The 18,943-nt window shown below is 47.9% G+C and overlaps 1 protein-coding gene across 1 annotated transcript in view; it reads right to left on the minus strand.

Annotated features, from left to right (window-relative positions):
- Window positions 1-18,943, minus strand: part of fat3a (FAT atypical cadherin 3a) — a 94,545-nt gene extending 75,602 nt beyond the window's left edge. The window contains 1 exon segment of the mRNA XM_084019322.1: window positions 18,860-18,943. The gene's annotated coding sequence lies outside the window, so the exon portion shown is untranslated.

The raw sequence follows: 18,943 nt of genomic DNA on the forward strand, positions 1-18,943 counted from the left end.
CATGAGTGGTAACTTAATACTAGTCCTATTCAGCTGAAAGAACACGAAATGTTAAAGTCCCAGTCGGCAACATGTGTTTGATCATATTCACTGAAGCCGACACTACGCTCCGATAGAACAACATAAATCATCCGGTTTTAGAAAAAAAAACGCACCTCTACGTGCCTGTTTGTTTTGCAAAGATCGATGCCTGGATCATCCTGTCCAATCAGCACGCAGGGCTGTGTTCGTGTTCACACAGAGCCCCTCCCCCCTCGGGTCGTACCACTATCACAGGGGGGAGGCGGAGGGAAGTAGCAACAAGCTTCCAATTCCTCGGTTAAAAACCGAAACGAGGACGGTCCAAAACAACCAAGGAGAAGAAAACACCGGTGGAAAAGAAGGAAAAAAAGAAAGATTGTGACAGTGCCCGTGATAAAACCAGAGTCAACATTGGACCCGTGTTTCAAAGGTGGCGTGATCTAAGGGATTTCAAAGGGCACGGAGTCGAGGGGGAGGAGCTCGGGGGTCGTGGGGGAGGAGCCTGACAGTAAAAATCTGAACAACATGGTTTAGTATGGTGGAATGTGGTGTAACATGGTTTAGTATGGTGGAATGTGGTGTAACATGGTGTAACATGGTTTAGTATGGTGGAATGTGGTGTAACATGGTTTAGTATGGTGAAATGTGGTGTAACATGGTGTAACATGGTTTAGTATGGTGGAATGTGGTGTAACATGGTTTAGTATGGTGGAATGTGGTGTAACATGGTTTAGTATGGTGGAATGTGGTGTAACATGGTTTAGTATGGTGAAATGTGGTGTAACATGGTGTAACATGGTTTAGTATGGTGGAATGTGGTGTAACATGGTTTAGTATGGTGGAATGTGGTGTAACATGGTTTAGTATGGTGGAATGTGGTGTAACATGGTTTAGTATGGTGAAATGTGGTGTAACATGGTGTAACATGGTTTAGTATGGTGGAATGTGGTGTAACATGGTTTAGTATGGTGGAATGTGGTGTAACATGGTTTAGTATGGTGGAATGTGGTGTAACATGGTGTGACCCATCCCCGGGTAAAATGAGATTAGAATGAGATGCGTTTAAAGTGATGCTGGTGAAGGAGACCAGGCATCAGCTTTTGGTTGCCAAAACTGAACAATATGGTTGCCATTGTTATTCGCCTTCTATTTTAAATAATGAACATAATATACAGTTATACGTCAGCTGTGAGAAAATGTGACATGAAAGAATAAATGCTTTCTTACAGTTACCAAAAAAAGTGAACCAGTGAGATTCCAGACACCAGCAGAGCAGCTGTTGTTCTTCACCCTTTCATCCCGGGTCTCTTCTGGTCTGTTCTCTCCTGTTAAACATTGGTTTTCTGGTCTTTCCTGTTGATTCCCACCACACATCTCATTGACCCTTCAGCATTCTTGCTGTCCATCATCTCTACTTTCAGAGAGAACCAACCCCATGTCTCGTGGCTCCACATATACAATATCCAATATTTAAATATCACCAATTACATAAAACGTAGCTGCACATGATGGCAACCAAAGGCCAAAAATCGGTTGCCAATTACTCAAAATGGTTGCCAATGGCAACCTGGCAAATGTTAATCTCAAGTCCTGCATTTATAGTCCAGCGAATACATTTCAGTGGATCAAGAAAAGAAGAAAAATCATATAGCCTACCTGCCATCTGCTATTTATGTTATATGAATATATAATGCATGTTATTATTATTATTATGATTATTATTTGTATTATTATTATTATTATAAACCAGACGGAGGCTTGTCCCACAAGGAGACTTTTGTTTACTCGTCAGGACACATGCAGTTATCAGTGAGAGCACGTAGGGGTATGTGTGTCTGTGTGCGTGTGTGTGTGTAACCAGCCTATAAATAAGTCCGGTCTGCAGGGTGTTTTCTGACTGCTGCTAGCGAGGCAGAAACCACTGTTAGCATGCTAATCTGCTGGCTCCCATTTTTATTCAGGCTGCCTTTCTCTTCCCACAGCTAGGTGTGTGTGTGTGTTTATATGTGTGTGTGTGTGTGTGTGTGTGTGAGAGAGAGAAAGAGAGAGAGAGCAAGAGAAACATGGATATAGAGAGAAATCTATTTCCAGATTAAATACATGGTGGGTGCGTTCTTGTTGCTCTGCATGTGTCACTCACATCTGTTTATGTGTGTGGCGTCTCCAACGCCTAAATTGATATCCAGCGTGTTTGTGTGGCGTCTTAACAGCAGCGCAGCAGACTCCCAGAATGCATTATTCATGGCATTAGGTGACACAAAGATGCAAATTGAGTCATGGAGAAATGAATCGGCTTCCTCCTTCAGCTCAACCTCAACATGCTCCTCGCTCGCTGATATTAGAGCGGAAACCAGAGGGATGCTGGTCGTGACGGTAACAGAGTCCCACATAGAGAACTCACAGGAGCTGTATTTAAGATAAACATGGCTGACCTGAACACACCTGGATGACACACATGCATTCAGTTGATGGATCAACGCCTCAGAGATCCACTGATCAATCAGCTGCTGACCAGCAGATCACTTTCATATTTCCGGTCACATTTACACACGTTAGTGTGGACGTGTGAATGAGAATGTGTGAATGAGAATGTGTGAATGCGAACATGTGAATGTTAGCGTGTGAATGCTAACGTGTGAATGTTAGCGTGTGAATGCTAACATGTGAATGCTAACGTGTGAATGTGAACATGTGAATATGAACGTGTGAATGTGGATGTGTAAAAGCTAACGTGTGAATGAACATGAGAATGCTAACATGTGAATGCTAATGTGTGGATGCGGATGTGTAAATGCTAACGTGTGAATATGAATGTGTGAATACTAACGTGTGAATGTGATTATCCTTTTTTCTCTATACTTTCTGACTTTTTCTTGTATTTGTTCAAACTCATTTTAATCGTCTCTAAGGGAGTTTAAACTGCTAACTAGAGTTCCGTTACCAGTATCGGAAATGCCTCCGATACTGTCGAAAATGCTGGCATCGGTATCTGCGAGTACTGGAGTCCAGGCATCGATCCGATACCACATAATTTATTTTTCCGTTAGCTTTGACACAGTTCTTCTTCGCCGCTCTTAAAACAGTTGTGCTGCTGTTTTTTGGAGGGGCCAAGAAGAACTGATCACCTGACACCTGTTAAAAGGAGCTAATGTTAGCGCATCATGTTGGCGGTTTGGCAGCACTTCACAGTGGATGTTCCCACCAGTAAGACGGCAAAATGCAACCCAGGGCTCTCACACACGCATTTCAACCTGTTCACACGCCACATCTAGTATTTCTCACGCAGACAAATTACTGGAATAATAAAAAAAATGTTCTCTTATTTTACGAAAATAGTTGTCTTTATTTTAGATCGACAACGGTCAGTTTAAACGATTTTCGAGAGCTTGCGGGAGGCGGCGCACCGTCTCTCGAAACTCGCTGCAACGCGAAGGCATTGCAAGGCTTCTTACATAGACAATGAATGGGAAGCATGGAAATAACGCTGTGGACACGTACCTTCAGCCAAAATCTCCTCCGAACTAAGTTAAAAACTTGAGAGCCCTGTGCAACATATGCAAAGACTCAATTTAGAGGGGTGGCACGAGTGTTGCAAATTTGCACTACGTAACATGTTAAACCATGTTACACCATGCTACACCATGTTACACCACATTCCACCATGCGAAAACATGTTACACCATGATACACCATGTTAAATCATTATACACCATATTACACCATACTAAACCATGTTACACCATGCTACACCATGTTACACCATACAAAACCATGTTACACCATGCTACACCATACTGCCCCATGTTACACCATGTTACACCATGTTACCCCATACTAAACCATGTTACACCATGCTACAGCATGTTACACCATACTAAACAATGTTACACCATGCTACACCGTACTGCACCATGTTACTACATGCTACATCATACTACACCATGTTACGCCATGCTAGTGTAAACATGTAAGAAGAGTAGAAAGAGGGGACCTGAACCAACTGTTAAAGGTCACATGACTAAACTAAAGTCAAACAATTAAAGCATGCGACTCAGGCAGCATCTTAGAAGTTGGAGGACTGTAGTGGATCCGTTCAGACAGACTCCGTCCACAGTATGAGAGTCTATTCTGGTCTGGAGGACTGTAGTGGATCCATTCCGACAGACTCCCTCCACAGTATGAGAGTCTATTCTGGTCTGGAGGAGCCTGAGGCTACAACAGCCACAATGTGTTACGGTGCGACGGGACTGATGAAGCCAACAGGGACCAGCTGACAAGGACTGGATGCTGTATGGAAGGAGGACTGAGGAGGGGCAGACAAGAACCAGGCACTCTGCAGTTCTGGATTAAAAAACACATTCCAGGATCCCCCTGGGTCTACATTGGTACTATCAACATGACTGCTGGCTCGGCAGTAATGAGGGTTAGTCCCCGTGGGACCGAGTCCAGGTTGAAGTTTCGGACCAGCAACCAGAACCAGGCAGGTATTTACAGCTCATGAAACTCCTGGTCTGACCTGAAGGACCAGGCTCCTGGTTCTCAGTGAACACATAATAATAGATTCATATGTAGCAGCACGCACACATCACACCTAAACGTAAGAACAGCTGCTTTCTGTGAGACAGAACATCTGGACAGGAACTTAACTACAAAAGGGTGTGTGTGTGTGTGTCATATATCATGTTTTCCACCATGAAACAGGGTAACATGACACAAACAGACTCCAGATCAGAAAGACTCTTTGTTCTCAAACCTGAATGCAGTCTGGAAGCGTCTCGACCAGAGAATAAAACAACATAATGCACTGCATTACACAACAGATCTCACAAAGCCGACTCGGCCCGTTGCTAATCCTCCGCTGCTCCACCACAAACACCCAAACCACCACGGAACCACGACAGAACCACCACTCAATGAAGTCCTGCTGTTCTCACAGTCGTCAGCCAGTCTCAACCCATCACATATGACACCTGGTCAGGAACCTCAGCACCACGTTGTAGCGCGCCACGTTGTAGCGCGCCACGTTGTAGCGCGCCACGTGTAGCGCGCCCCGTTGTAGCGCGCCCCGTTGTACCCCGTTGTACACCCTTCTGTTGTACCACCCCCTGTTGTACCGTGCCGCCATGCTGTACCGCGCCGTCACACCGTACATGCGCCGCCACGGTGTACCACGCCGCCCCGTAGTACCCGCACCTCCATGTTGTACCGCCCCCTGTTGTATCGGCCCCTGTTGTACCGCGCCGCCACGCTGTATACGCTGTATACGCTGTATACGTGCCGCCACGTTTGCCACGCTGTACCGCGCCGCCATGTTGTACCATGCCCCCACGTTGTACCGTGCCCCCACGTTGTACCGTGCCGCCACGTTGTACCGTGCCGCCACGTTGTACCGTGCCGCCACGTTGTACCGTGCCGCCATGTTGTACCCGCGCTGCCACGTTGTACCGCGCCGCCACGCTATACCGCTCCGTCACGCTGTAATGCGCCGCCACGATGTACTGCGCCGCCACATTCTACCACGCCACGTTTGACCATGGTTGCAGGAGACACCAAAAAACAATGTTAGCGTCAGACAACAGTACAACGTTAGCTTCAGCATTGGCTTGACGATGTCTCCTGGTTCCTCTAAATTTAACGTATAAATACATATGTGACCTTTAATGAGCGGAGGGGGAGGGGGAGGACTAAACAGAAGTGATCGTTGGTGGGACGTTACCGTCACGATCCGATAAGGTTCTGGGTCTGTCGGTTCGATACTGGCTGTCACTGTAACCCTGTTTATACAGACTGGTGTCCATCTCCTCCTCATCTCCTCCTCTTCCTTCTCCTCCTCCTGTTGCTCTTACTCTTCCTCCTCCTATTGCTCTTCCTCCTCCTCCTCCCGTTGCTCTTCCTCCTCCTCCTTCTACTCCTCCTCCTGCTCCTCCTTCTCCTCCTCCTCCTGTTGCTCTTCCTCCTCCTCCTGTTGCTCTTCCGCCTCCTTCTCCTTCTCCTCCCGCTCCTCTTCCTCCTTCTCCTCCTCCTTTTCCTAGTGCTCCTCCTTCTCCTCCTCTGGTTGCTCTTCCTGCTTCTTCTCCCCTCCTCCTCCTTCTCCTCCTCTTCTTCCTCCTCTTCCTCCTGCTCCTTCTCTCTGGTGAGCTCAGGGTTCACGTCTAAAACTCATTAGTTCCAGCGTCTTCTAATCCGTTACAAACAAACAAGCAAACATTCAAGATTAATGGCAGTTCAGTGGCTGAGACACACACACACACACACACACACACACACACACACACACACACACACACACACACACACACAGACACACACACCTCCCTACGTGTGTGTTCAGGACTAACAAACTGACCGTTATTCTACCTCTGTCTCCATCACTTGTTCAGCTTGTCCATCAGTCTTTTTGTCTTCTAGCTATTAATGGAGAAGTTGGGGGGGAGGGTGCGGTTGCCATGGCAGCAGATACCAGAGACCCTCCTGGCCAGAGTCCACTGGCTGACATTCCAGCATCCAAATAACTGTCCTCTGGCCAACTGCAATAACAGTCAGTGAGAGACAAAGGCTGACTGGATCCCAGTTAACGGTCTGGGAATGACATCATCATCCCATGTCCAGTGTGTGTGAGTGTGCGCGCATGTGTGTGTGTTCATCCAGTAGAAACTATAAGAGGACCTGAACTAGCTGCTGCAGACGATCCATTACAGCCAGTCCTTTATGACTAAAACAGACTTCCTGTGGCTGCGGAGGTACCTGAAGCTGCTGAACGCTGATGAGGAACATCCTGTTTGGTGGTGAGGACTTCACACTGAACTGGGTCAGTCTAGATCACATGGTGCTGACAGGTCTCCGAGTGTAACAGACCAACACACTGCACTTATTAAACCTTGTCAGAGCTGCTGTTGTTGGCCTTCGTCGCAGCAGGAAGTCACATCTGAAGACGAGAAGACGAGCCGGTGAAGACGAGCCGGTGAAGACGAGCCGGTGAAGACGAGCCGGTAAAGACGTGAAGAAGAGCCGGTGAAGACGAGCCTGTGAAGACGAGCCGGGGAAGACGAGCCTGTGAAGACGAGAAGAAGAGCCCGTGAAGACGAGCCGGTGAAGACAAGCCGGTGAAGATGAGAAGAAGAGCCGGTGAAGACGATCCAGTGAAGACGAGCCAGTGAAGACGAGCCTGTGAAGACGAGCCGGTGAAGCGAGCCGGTGAAGACGAGCCGGTGAAGACGAGCCGGTGAAGACGAGCCTGTGAAGACGAGCCGGTGAAGACGAGCCTGTGAAGACGAGCCGGTGAAGACAAGCCGGTGAAGACAAGCCGGTGAAGACGAGCCTGTGAAGACGAGCCGGTGAAGCAAGCCGGTGAAGACGAGCCTGTGAAGACGAGCCGGTGAAGACGAGCCGGTGAAGACGAGCCTGTGAAGACGAGCCTGTGAAGACGAGCCGGTGAAGACGAGCCTGTGAAGACGAGCCGGTGAAGACGAGCCGGTGAAGACGAGCCGGTAAAGACGAGAAGAAGAGCCGGTGAAGACGAGCCTGTGAAGACGAGCCGGGGAAGACGAGCCTGTGAAGACGAGAAGAAGAGCCGGTGAAGACGAGCCGGTGAAGACGAGCCGGTGAAGATGAGAAGAAGAGCCGGTGAAGACGATCCAGTAAAGACGAGCCAGTGAAGACGAGCCTGTGAAGACGAGCCGGTGAAGACGAGCCGGTGAAGACGAGCCGGTGAAGACGAGCCTGTGAAGACGAGCCTGTGAAGACGAGCCGGTGAAGACAAGCCGGTGAAGACAAGCCGGTGAAGACGAGCCTGTGAAGACGAGCCGGTGAAGCAAGCCGGTGAAGACGAGCCTGTGAAGACGAGCCGGTGAAGACGAGCCGGTGAAGACGAGCCTGTGAAGACGAGCCTGTGAAGACGAGCCGGTGAAGACGAGCCTGTGAAGACGAGCCGGTGAAGACGAGCCGGTGAAGACGAGCCGGTGAAGACGAGCCGGTGAAGCAAGCCGGTGAAGACGAGCCTGTGAAGACGAGCCGATGAAGACGAGCCGGTGAAGACGAGCCGGGTGAAGACGAGCCGGTGAAGACGAGCCTGTGAAGACGAGCCGGTGAAGCAAGCCGGTGAAGCAAGCCGGTGAAGAATGAAAGGAGGTTTGATTGTTATTATTGATTTTTATTGATTGTTATTATATTAAAATGATATTATAATAAACCCGTTCTTGTCCTCTGGCTCATCTGTTGAGCTGTGAAGACGTTCGTGAGGTTTTATGATAGGAAGTAATTTTAATAAAAGATAACTGGGCTTGTGATCCATTACATCCTGTTTAACATTCAGTTGGTCTTCCTCTACTTTCAAAGATAGTAAAGAGGGTTTTGACCTGTCTCACACACCTCTCAGGAAAACACAGACAGGCCTCCAATCTGGAGGAGCAGTGAGACAGAAACGTCCCTACACTGGACTCCACCAAAGACCAGCACCAATGGATGCATATCAATAGAGAATCATCTGTTTTGCTGTTCTCAGGCCAGGGACAGACTCAGGGCTGCTCAGGTCTCTTTGTCCTCTTAAGGACCCTTTAGGAGGCTCCGAGTGGTCCGAGAGGCTCCGAGTGGTCCGAGAGACCACGATGGTGGAGACGAGCCTGTAATTACAGCTAAACTCACACAGTCTAATCGTAGTACTGATTAGTACTCATCAACGTTACTTTACTACTCTTAATCTATGTGTCTAATCGTAGTACTGATTAGTACTACTCATCAATACTACGTTACTATACTACTCTAAATCTATGAGTCTAATCGTAGTACTGATTAGTACTCATCAACGTTACTATACTACTCTTAATCTATGTGTCTAATCGTAGTACTGATTAGTACTACTCATCAATACTACGTTACTATACTACTCTAAATCTATGAGTCTAATCATAGTACTGATTAGTACTCATCAACGTTACTATACTACTCTTAATCTATGTGTCTAATCGTAGTACTGATTAGTACTAATCATCAATACTACGTTACTATACTACTCTAAATCTATGAGTCTAATCGTAGTACTGATTAGTACTACTCATCAATACTATGTTACTATACTACTCTAAATCTATGAGTCTAATTGTAGTACTGATTAATACTACTCATCAATACTACGTTACTATACTACTCTAAATCTATGAGTCTAATCATAGTACTGATTAGTACTCATCAACGTTACTATACTACTCTAAATCTATGAGTCTAATCATAGTACTGATTAGTACTCATCAATACTACGTTACTGTTTCAGTCTCAACACAAACAACAGTGTGAATCCTGAACCTGCTTCATGTTTGCAGTCCTGCTTCCCTGCACCGCGCTTTTAAGAGTTTGGATACCTGGCCCGTGATCTTTTAGGACCCTGGAGACCTGGCCCAGGCTCAGTTAGGACTCTGGAGGCCCCCACTTTGAATCCAGACTATGTGGACGGATTGTAAATCATGTTGGTTCATTTGGAAAATGGTGGGCTTCATTTGAGTGTTTATGTGATCAGAATGATCATGTCAAATCGTTGCATTGATCAGCCAAATCTGATCGGTACCAAATCCGATCAAGTCCGGGAGGCATACACTGTTCCAACATTTAAGAATAGGCTTATAAGCTTTTTCTTTGACACCGTTTATAGTTAGGGCTGGCTCAGGATTTCCCTGAACCAGCTCTTAGTTAAGCTGCTATAGGCGTAGACTGCCGGGGGATTATAGTGACACACTGAGTCTCTCTCTCTCTCTCTCTCTCTCTCTCTCTCTCTCTCCATCTCTCTCGCTCTCTCTCTGTATGTTCCCCTGGAGTCCCGGTGCTTTCTTACCTAGCAGGTCTCCCTGGACCGTGGTGGAACCTGATCCGGACTGCACTGATGCTGTGGTCTTGTTTGCCTCTTACCGCCAGTATTTTTAATTAAAGTAATTGACTAAAATCTGCATCTCTACTGTCACTAACTTGTCCCGGGAGTCTGGCTGTGCTTTCTGGTCCAGCAGAGTCCACTGAGGTCCTGACCGATGCAGACTGCTAACTGGCCTGATGCTGGAAACACCACATTGTAGCTCCACCTGCCCGCTGTGTGACTGCTCAACTACTCCTGCTTTCTGGTCTACGGCGACGTGGTTGGGATGGATCCATCTGGGCGTGGCTGTGCCTGCTGCCATGGACTACTACTGTTGATACTATTGCTTCTGTTAATACCACCACTACTGTTAATGCTACTACTACCATACTACCAACACCAAATGCAGTTGGAACCCAAGGGCCTGGGCTGCACCAGATTTCTGCCTAAAAGCCTATTAAGGCAGTTTTTTCTCGCCACTGTCGCTGTAACGCTTGCCCCTGGGTGATGTTGGGACTTTGAAATTGTATTGACTCTATAAAATTATAAAATTAAATTGAATTGACTTGTCTTTTTAACAGTGGATTTCCTTTAAATTTAAATATAATACAACTGGTGCGGCCGGTGGCGCAGTTAGGGCAGCCGCCCCATGTACAGAGGCTCAACGTCCTCGACGCGGCGATCCCGGGTTCGCCTCCCAGACCGGGATCAGTTTCCCTTAATGTCTTCTCCCTCTCTCTCCCTGTTTCCACACTGTCTGTATAAAATAATAAAAGGCTTGAATGGCCCTCTAGCCGAAAAAATAATCTTAAAAAAATATATATAATACAACTGAAAAACAAAAAAAATAAAACAAAAAAACAAGATAAATAAGTTAAAATAAATAATATATAATATAAAAACATGTCAAACCAAACATGTAAACCACAGCCAGGCTCATGCACCTTTTCCACCGAGGCATTTTGAGGGCCGGTTCAGAGCCGGTGCCTAATTGCGAACCAGTTCTTCCTGTTTCCACAGACAAAGAACCGGCTCTCGGCCAGGAAAACTGGTTCCCGAGCGGCACCAACTCTTTGCTGGTCTAGAACCATTCGTAAACCGTTTGCAAACCTACGTCAGGGGCTGGGGGCGGGGTTAATGCTTGAGGGACGGGGGAAAATAAACGGCTCACTAAACGTTACCAACTACCAATGTAACTTAACATCCGTCTTCACAGCGCCGTGGACACGTTTGTGATAAACCGCTGTTCTCTTGTTCTTGTTTGTAGAGCTGTCGGACATCAACAATATTGAACGGAGGTCAGATGACTAAACATCAATCACTCTGATCATTGATATTGCATACTGTGCTCTACAATTTTGTGTATTTTATTGTTATTGTATTATTTGCCAAAATAAACACTTTTTCTGAAGAGACATGTCTGCTATGCTTGAAATGAGCGCTGCGGGGAAACCTCAGACGTATACAGTGACGTAATGACGTGGCTCTCTGGGCTTTCTAGCCTGTGGAAAGCAAACAGGTTCTCAGAAGGTTGGCAAGTTGAACCAACTGCAAACCAGCACGGGCACCGGCCCGGTTCTTTAACTAGGTTCACGTTGGTGTAAAAGTTGGTGTCAAAGTATGAGTGAGTTTGGGTTTTTAACGAGGGGAGGGGCAAAAGTAAACATCTGTAAAAGAAAGGGGTGTGCTGGATTTATAACACATGGCAAAAGGAGAGCATCATTGCAAAACGGAATGCGGTCTCTTTTTCAGAAACCTTGGAAGCCCTACGACTGATCCAGTTCAGTGTTATTGGTCTTGGTCCAAATCAGCTATTGAAGCAGCAGACAACATCCTCTGACCCTGGACCCTCCATCCAATCAGGAAGAAACATGATACGGTGTCAGTTCATCATTAGGTGGTAAACTACCAGAGGACGAGTCAGCTGACTCAAGTCCAATCACAGAGGTTTTCCACAAATCTTAAGGATGGGTTGGCTGGGCCTGTTTCAGCCACAGTAGGAGATGGAGAATGTGTGTGTGTGTGTGTGTGTGTGTGTGTGTGTGTGTGTGTGTGTGTGTGTGTGTGTGTGTGTGTGTGTGTATGTGTGTTTGTGTGTGTGTGTGTGTGTGTGTGTGTGTTGTCCAAAAGCAGCCAATAGCACAGTGGAGAACATCGTAGAGGATGTACCGAATCCAACAATGGTAATGACCAAAGGCTGACCACAGCAAAGTCACAGCTCTAGTCACTGGAGGCACACACACACACTATGGCTGAACGATATATCGTTATTGTATCTATATCTAGATATGAACATTCAAGATATTAATATCGAAAAAGCAACAATATAAACAATATAGATTTCCCCCGCGCTCGCCCTGCATGTAAAGCTCTGGCAGTCACAATAAACTTCATTTTTACGATTGCCCTTGAATGCACCGCTATGGCCAGCCAACCACAAACCTTATTTCATGCTTTGCTGTGGATCGACAGCTGAAGCCAACCAATGACGAACATACGAGGGCGGGACTCCCGCCCCGGGAGTGAGGGAGACGGAGACTGAGACGCAGACGTAACATACGCAGCGGGGAAATCAAAAAGAAAGAAAAGTGAGACGAGTGCGGAAGATGATGCGGCCGGTTTCATACCACATACCACATTGCAAAAGACATGGTACCCGTGTACACAGTCTAAAATGTTTGATGTTTTATTTGCTTGGTGACTTTATGTTAATGTTGATGACTGGCAGTGAGTTATCATCAATAAAACCGCAGTTTCCACATTCTTTTGTATTATGTTATTTTTCTGAAAAATATTTGGTTTTCACCGAACCCGTAGTCATATCGTATCATATCGAGATATCTGGCATGAATATCGAGATATGAAATTTTGTCCATATCGTTCAGCCCTAACACACACACACACACTTACACGCACAGTTCCTGTAGTAATCCATCACACCTCCTGATGGGGAACAGCAGCAAACCTCATGCTGTCTGCAGACAAAGAGGAGGAAGAGGAGGTGCACTTATGAAAGTTAGCTGAAACTGTGACATTCACATACTGAGACAACTGCAGGTCTGAGGAGTTCAACCAGCAACCTCCTGGTCCAAGCATGTCTGACTTCACCAGGACAATAAAAACAAGTGAACAAAGTAGTCTACTCCAAGTAAGAACCAACTTCACCAAGACAATAAAAAAAGGTGTGAACTGATCCCATCAATACTGTGTGTCTGTGGTTAAAGCTAATTATAGCCAATAATCCAGCAGAAACACCAAGCAACCCTATGCGTCCTTCAGATCAGACGTGTCCGGTCATAAAGATGTCTTGATATTTCTTCTTCAACTCAATGAGACAGACGAGACACCAAATGTCAGCTAATAACACTCAATATGTCTCGTTCTTACTTCAGTACAGATATGGTCATATATAGAAAGGTATTTCTAATAAAAGAGACATTCAGTCATCGAATAAACTCACTGACTAATAAAGTTTACATAATACTAGTGCTATTCTGAAGTTAAGTACAAGTACTTTGTTTTCTCTAAGATGTATGAAGTTACATAATACTAGTACTATACTAAAGTGAAGTACAAGGAGGTTAAAATGCAGCCAAAACACTGAAACAGGCAAGTGAACAAAAACCTCTTTACTTCCATTAAGGCAAGAGCCCTGATGGATGTGTGTGTGTGTGTGTGTGTGTGTGTGTGTGTGTGTGTGTTTCTCCATCTGTCTTACTTGAACTAAATCTGCTTGTCATCGGTTCTTTTGTACTACTGTCAGCACGAACAGACGAGGAGAACTATTAAACACAGGACCCACCAGGTCAGCCCAAACTGATCCAGGACCCACCAGGTCAGACAAATGAAAGTGAAAGGCAGCGACACGTTGAAATCTCCATTTAGGACTGAATCACTTCCACACCGAAGCTCATCAACGCTCCACTAATGAGCTATCGATCCCTAAAACGCCACCGTGCTTGCCGCTAAAGGCACAGCTTCCTGTCGAGCAGCTCTGTGGCTGAACATCATCTATCAGGGGCAGGAAGGAGCCTCATTGGGGGGCGAGTCTAGTCCCCAAGTCTAGTTCCCGAGTCTAGTTCCCTCTCCACCTTCAGACCTGATGATTCAATTCAATTTTATTTATATTGTCATATCACAACAAAAGTCATCTCAGTTGGGTCAGGGTTTAATGAGCTCTTAAAGATATGATGGTGCCTGACCATGAAGGATTTTAAATTCTATTCTGGATTTTACTGGGAGCCAGTGCAGAGAAGCTAATACAGGCGAGATGTGATCCCTTCTTCTAGTTTTAGTCAGAACACGCGCTGCAGCATTCTGGACCAGCTGGACAGCTTTAAGAGATTTATTAGAACAGCCTGATAATAAAGAATTACAATAGTCCAGCCTTGAGGTAGTTTTGAATACGTTTTTCGGCATATTTTTGAGACAGCATGGTCCTGATTTTAGTAATGTTATGCCCGTGAAAGTAGGCTGTCCTTGTTGTTTGTTTAATACGAGTCAAAGGACACGCGATGGCAATCCTATCAAAAGTAGCTATATCTTTAGACAGCAAGCTTTGGAGGAGTTTAGGCCCAAGTACAATAACTTCCGTCTTATCTGAGTTTAATGTCAGGAAATTGCAGGTCATCCAGGATTTTATGTCAATGACATGAATGATCCGGTCCCTGAGTCCACATACGGACCAAATGGAGGAAAAAAAACGGAAAAAACAGCCCTGATTACAGGAACAGAAAACTATGTTTTGCTGCCGATGCATATACATATCTGTTTTCCTGGTTCAGGTTTTCATCTCAGTGGTCTGCAGCAGCATCACACATGGACTCACATGGACCCACATGAGGACAAAGAACCAAACACTGTTAATGGAAGTAGGACCAGTTAAAGAGGGTCGAAGTCATAAGAACTGTAGCATGCTATGCTAAGTTTACTGCACCGACCACTTGGAGCTGGACTCTGGACCAACCACGCACCAGCACCATAGACCAGCCACGTGACACCTGATCTGTTCCAATCCCCCTCCACAAGAAGAGCAGGATCATTGAGCAGGAAGGAAGAGTCAGCAAGCCTGTCTCTTTCTGTGCACGTAGAGGTCAGTAGGAGACTTTCTGTGCACGTGAAGTAGTGCACAGAAACCCTTTACAAGGAGCGATTCTGGAAGGCTGGCAGGCAGGTACAGATCTCGGGCTAGGTCAAGTCAACTTTTGTCTGGTTTTTTGCTTCTGAAAAGTCGGGATTACCCTGGGGGCAACATGGGGGTCAAAAATGACCAGATTTCTCCTTTAAGTCTAATACCCCAGTACAATAACCCAGTACAATGCTCCAGTCTAATAACTTAAAGATGTAGTCTACAATTTGAAAGGTTTGAAAAAAGCATCCCCACCCACACACCCCCCTCCCCTCTGTGCTCCTTAATCCCCCCCTCCGATCTTGTATCGTTCTCCCCTCCCAGCCTCCCACCTCCCTCTTATTTTACAAAAATAGTACACTGAAATGTGTTTCTAAAAACATTTTAATGCGAGAAATAAGCTATGCAGTTGCTGAATCTCTCTTTATTTTAGATCGACAACGGTCAGTTTAAAAGATTTTCGAGAGATTGCAGGCGGCGGCGCCCCTCGAAACTCGCCGCGATGCGACGGCATGCACGGCTTCTTACATAGACAATGAATGGGAACATTCCCTCCGCTATGAACTCAGGCAGGACGCCGTTTAGTTTCCCGGTGTGTCTTGGACTTCCACAACATGTACAAAGCAGTAATGGTGTTTGTTATCGGTGTAAATGCAGTGGGTGCCGGTTGGATTTCTCTCTCACCCTGACTGCAGTATGTCCCCGATCCCAAACTGCTCGGCGATCGCTCGCCACAATCCCCCCACCCCCGACCCCTCCCCTCCCCTCCCCGCTGATGCTGCAGCCTCAGCCAAAATCACGTGAGAGCCCTGCTCCATACCTGAACTGCTCAGGGCAAGCGTCTTGTCAGCTCATAGTTTCGAACGTGGAAGTGGGTCGGGACGGGAGCAGGAGAGTTAGCGAGGACTGGATCGGAAAATTCATCCAATAGTAGGCATGTGGACCGCATGGCTAGTATTGGATGAATTTTGGCTCAATTGAGAAATCTTTCAAATCGTAGACCAGACCTTTAAGTCTAATACCCCAGTCCGATACCCCAGTACAATGCTCCAGTCTAATAACTTAAGTCTAATACCCCAGTCTAATACCCCGGTACAATGCTCCAGTCTAATAACTTAAGTCTAATACCCCAGTCTAATACCCCGGTACAATGCCCCAGTCTAATAACTTAAGTCTAATACCCCAGTCCAATACCCCAGTCTACTACCCCAGTCCACTACCCCAGTCTACTATCCCAGTCTAATACCCCAGTCTACTACCCCAGTCTACTACCCCAGTCCACTACCCCAGTCTACTACCCCAGTCCACTACCCCAGTCCACTACCCCAGTCCACTACCCCAGTCTACTACCCCAGTCCACTACCCCAGTCTACTATCCCAGTCTAATACCCCAGTCTACTACCCCAGTCCACTACCCCAGTCCACTACCCCAGTCTACTACCCCAGTCTACTACCCCAGTCCAATACCCCAGTCCACTACCCCAGTCTAATACCCCAGTCCAATACCCCAGTCTACTACCCCAGTCTACTACCCCAGTACACTACCCAAGTCTAATACCCCAGTCTACTACCCCAGTCAAATACCCCAGTCTACTACCCCAGTCTACTACCCCAGTCCAATACCCCAGCCTGGATGAAGAGTCACAACCACAGACATTCCCTTACTCTCTCTCTCTCTCACATACAAAGGGGGAGAGGGGGAGGGAGAGGGGGCTGCAGAGTGCTGGCATTTGGCACGAACAGACGCTCCCAAAGCCCTTGGGAGCCCTGAGATGAAGGGGGAGGGGGGGGGGGGGGGGGGGGGCAGCAATGCCATTTTCAAGAAGCAGCCTGTGGAGCAAGGCACTCTGGGAGAAGGAGAACAAAACGAACAGAGGGAGGGAGGGCCTCCTCCTCCACCTCCTCCATTTGCAGGTCAGTGTGCTCAGCAGGGAGGTCAGACGCTGCAACGCTGCTCCAACACTGCTACAACGCTGCTGCAACGCTACTACAATGCTGCTGCAACACCACTACAACGCTGCTTCAATGCTGCTGCAACGCTACTACAATGTTGCGGCAACACCACTACAACGCTGCTTCAATGCTGCTACAACGCCGCTGCAACGCTGCTGCAACACTGCAACAGACTGGCTTAGACCGCCCTGGCGCTTATGGGGCTGGTGCTAGCCCGTCCTGGTTCTAGCCTGTCCTGATGCTGATGGGGCTAGAGTTAGCCTGCCCTGGTGCTAGCCCGTCCTGGCGCTGATGGGATGGTGCTAGCCCGTCCTGGTGCTGATGGGGCTGGTGCTAGCCCGTTCTGGTGCTAGCCTGCCCTGGTGCTGATGGGGCTGGTGCTAGCCCGCTCTGGTGCTAGCCCACCCTGATGCTAGCCCGCCCTGGTGCTAGCCCATCCTGGTGCTGATGGGGCTGTTGCTAGCCCGTTCTGGTGCTAGCCTGCCCTGGTGCTGATGAGGCTAGTTCTAGCCCGCCCTGGTGCTAGCCTGTCCTGGCGCTGATGGGATGGTGCTAGCCCGCTCTGGTGCTAGACGTCCTGGTGCTCATGGGGTTGGTCCTAGCCCACCCTGGTGCTAGCCCGCCCTGGTGCTGGTGCTAGCCCGCCCTGGTGCTAGCCCGCCCTGGTGCTGATGGGGTTGGTCCTAGCCCGCTCTGGTGCTAGACGTCCTGGTGCTCATGGGGTTGGTCCTAGCCCGCTCTGGTGCTAGCCCACCCTGGTGCTAGCCCACCCTGGTGCTAGCCCGTCCTGGTGCTGATGGGGCTGGTGCTAGCCCGCCCTGGTGCTAGCACACCCTGGTGCTAGCCCACCCTGGTGCTGATGGGGCTGGTGCTAGCCCGTCCTGGTGCTGATGGGGCTGGTGCTAGCCCGCCCTGGTGCTAGCACACCCTGGTGCTAGCCCACCCTGGTGCTGATGGGGCTGGTGCTATTTCTTTGCATTTTTGTATCAAAATCCAAAGTTCTTCTTCCTGAAAAACAACATGTGGGGGTGGTCCTGAGGACCTGGTCCTGAAGACCAGGTCCTGAGGACCTGGTCTTGGTGCAGCACCACCATCTGGTTATTGATATTAAATCACAGATCAGCTGTGGTGAACCAGCCCACGCAGATCCTGCTGGATCCAGTGAATCTAGCTTGGTGGAATCCACCAAGCACCTCTGGATGATGTCATGAACCCAGACAGGAAGGGGTCTGAGATGGAGGACGAGGAGGAGGAGATGGAGGAGGACGAGGAGGAGGTGGAGAAGAAGGAGGAGGAGGAGGAGATGGAGGAGGAGGAGATGGAGGAGGAGATGGAGGAGGAGGAGATGGAGAAGGAGCAATAAGCCAGTGAACAGACAACAGTAGGTTGTTTAACTGTAAGTGAGAACACACACACACACACACACACACACACACACACTGCAGATGTTTGTTCTGAGATTAACAGTAGAGTCCTACTCCTCACTGTGATATTTCCCCCATGTATGAACCGTCCTGGATCAACAGTCCTGCAGACAACATTGTCCCCGAGCAGCAGCCTGTCTTATCAGCCTGATGTTGGACAGAAGCACATACTGAAGTGGATCCATTTGATCCCTAATCGATAACACAGATGCACCTGTCTCTCCGGACCAAGCTGAAGGTTTCTGCTACCAAACTGCAACTCTTAATGCGATGCCAACCAGAGACTGAAGAGGACCGGGTCCTGCAGCTGCAGGACCGGACTCTCGTCGTCCCTGCAGATCAATCTGGAGCTCCTCGTCCTCATCTGTTTTCCCTCCACGCAGTTCAGCGGCGAGCAACACGGCAGCAGATCACCGCAGCAGATCACCGCAGCAGACCACCAGGCACATTATCGAACCACCTTATTGAACCAGATGTTAGTCGGGTCCGATCACCTACCTCCTCTCACGCGGTCTTGCAGACAGAGAAAGGACCCGCATCCCCGGCTGCAGAAACCGGCTCCCCGCGTCCGCACGACGTCCG

The sequence above is a fragment of the Eutrigla gurnardus genome (assembly GCF_963514095.1).
Source record: "Eutrigla gurnardus genome assembly, chromosome: 10".
Classification (NCBI taxonomy): domain Eukaryota; kingdom Metazoa; phylum Chordata; class Actinopteri; order Perciformes; family Triglidae; genus Eutrigla; species Eutrigla gurnardus.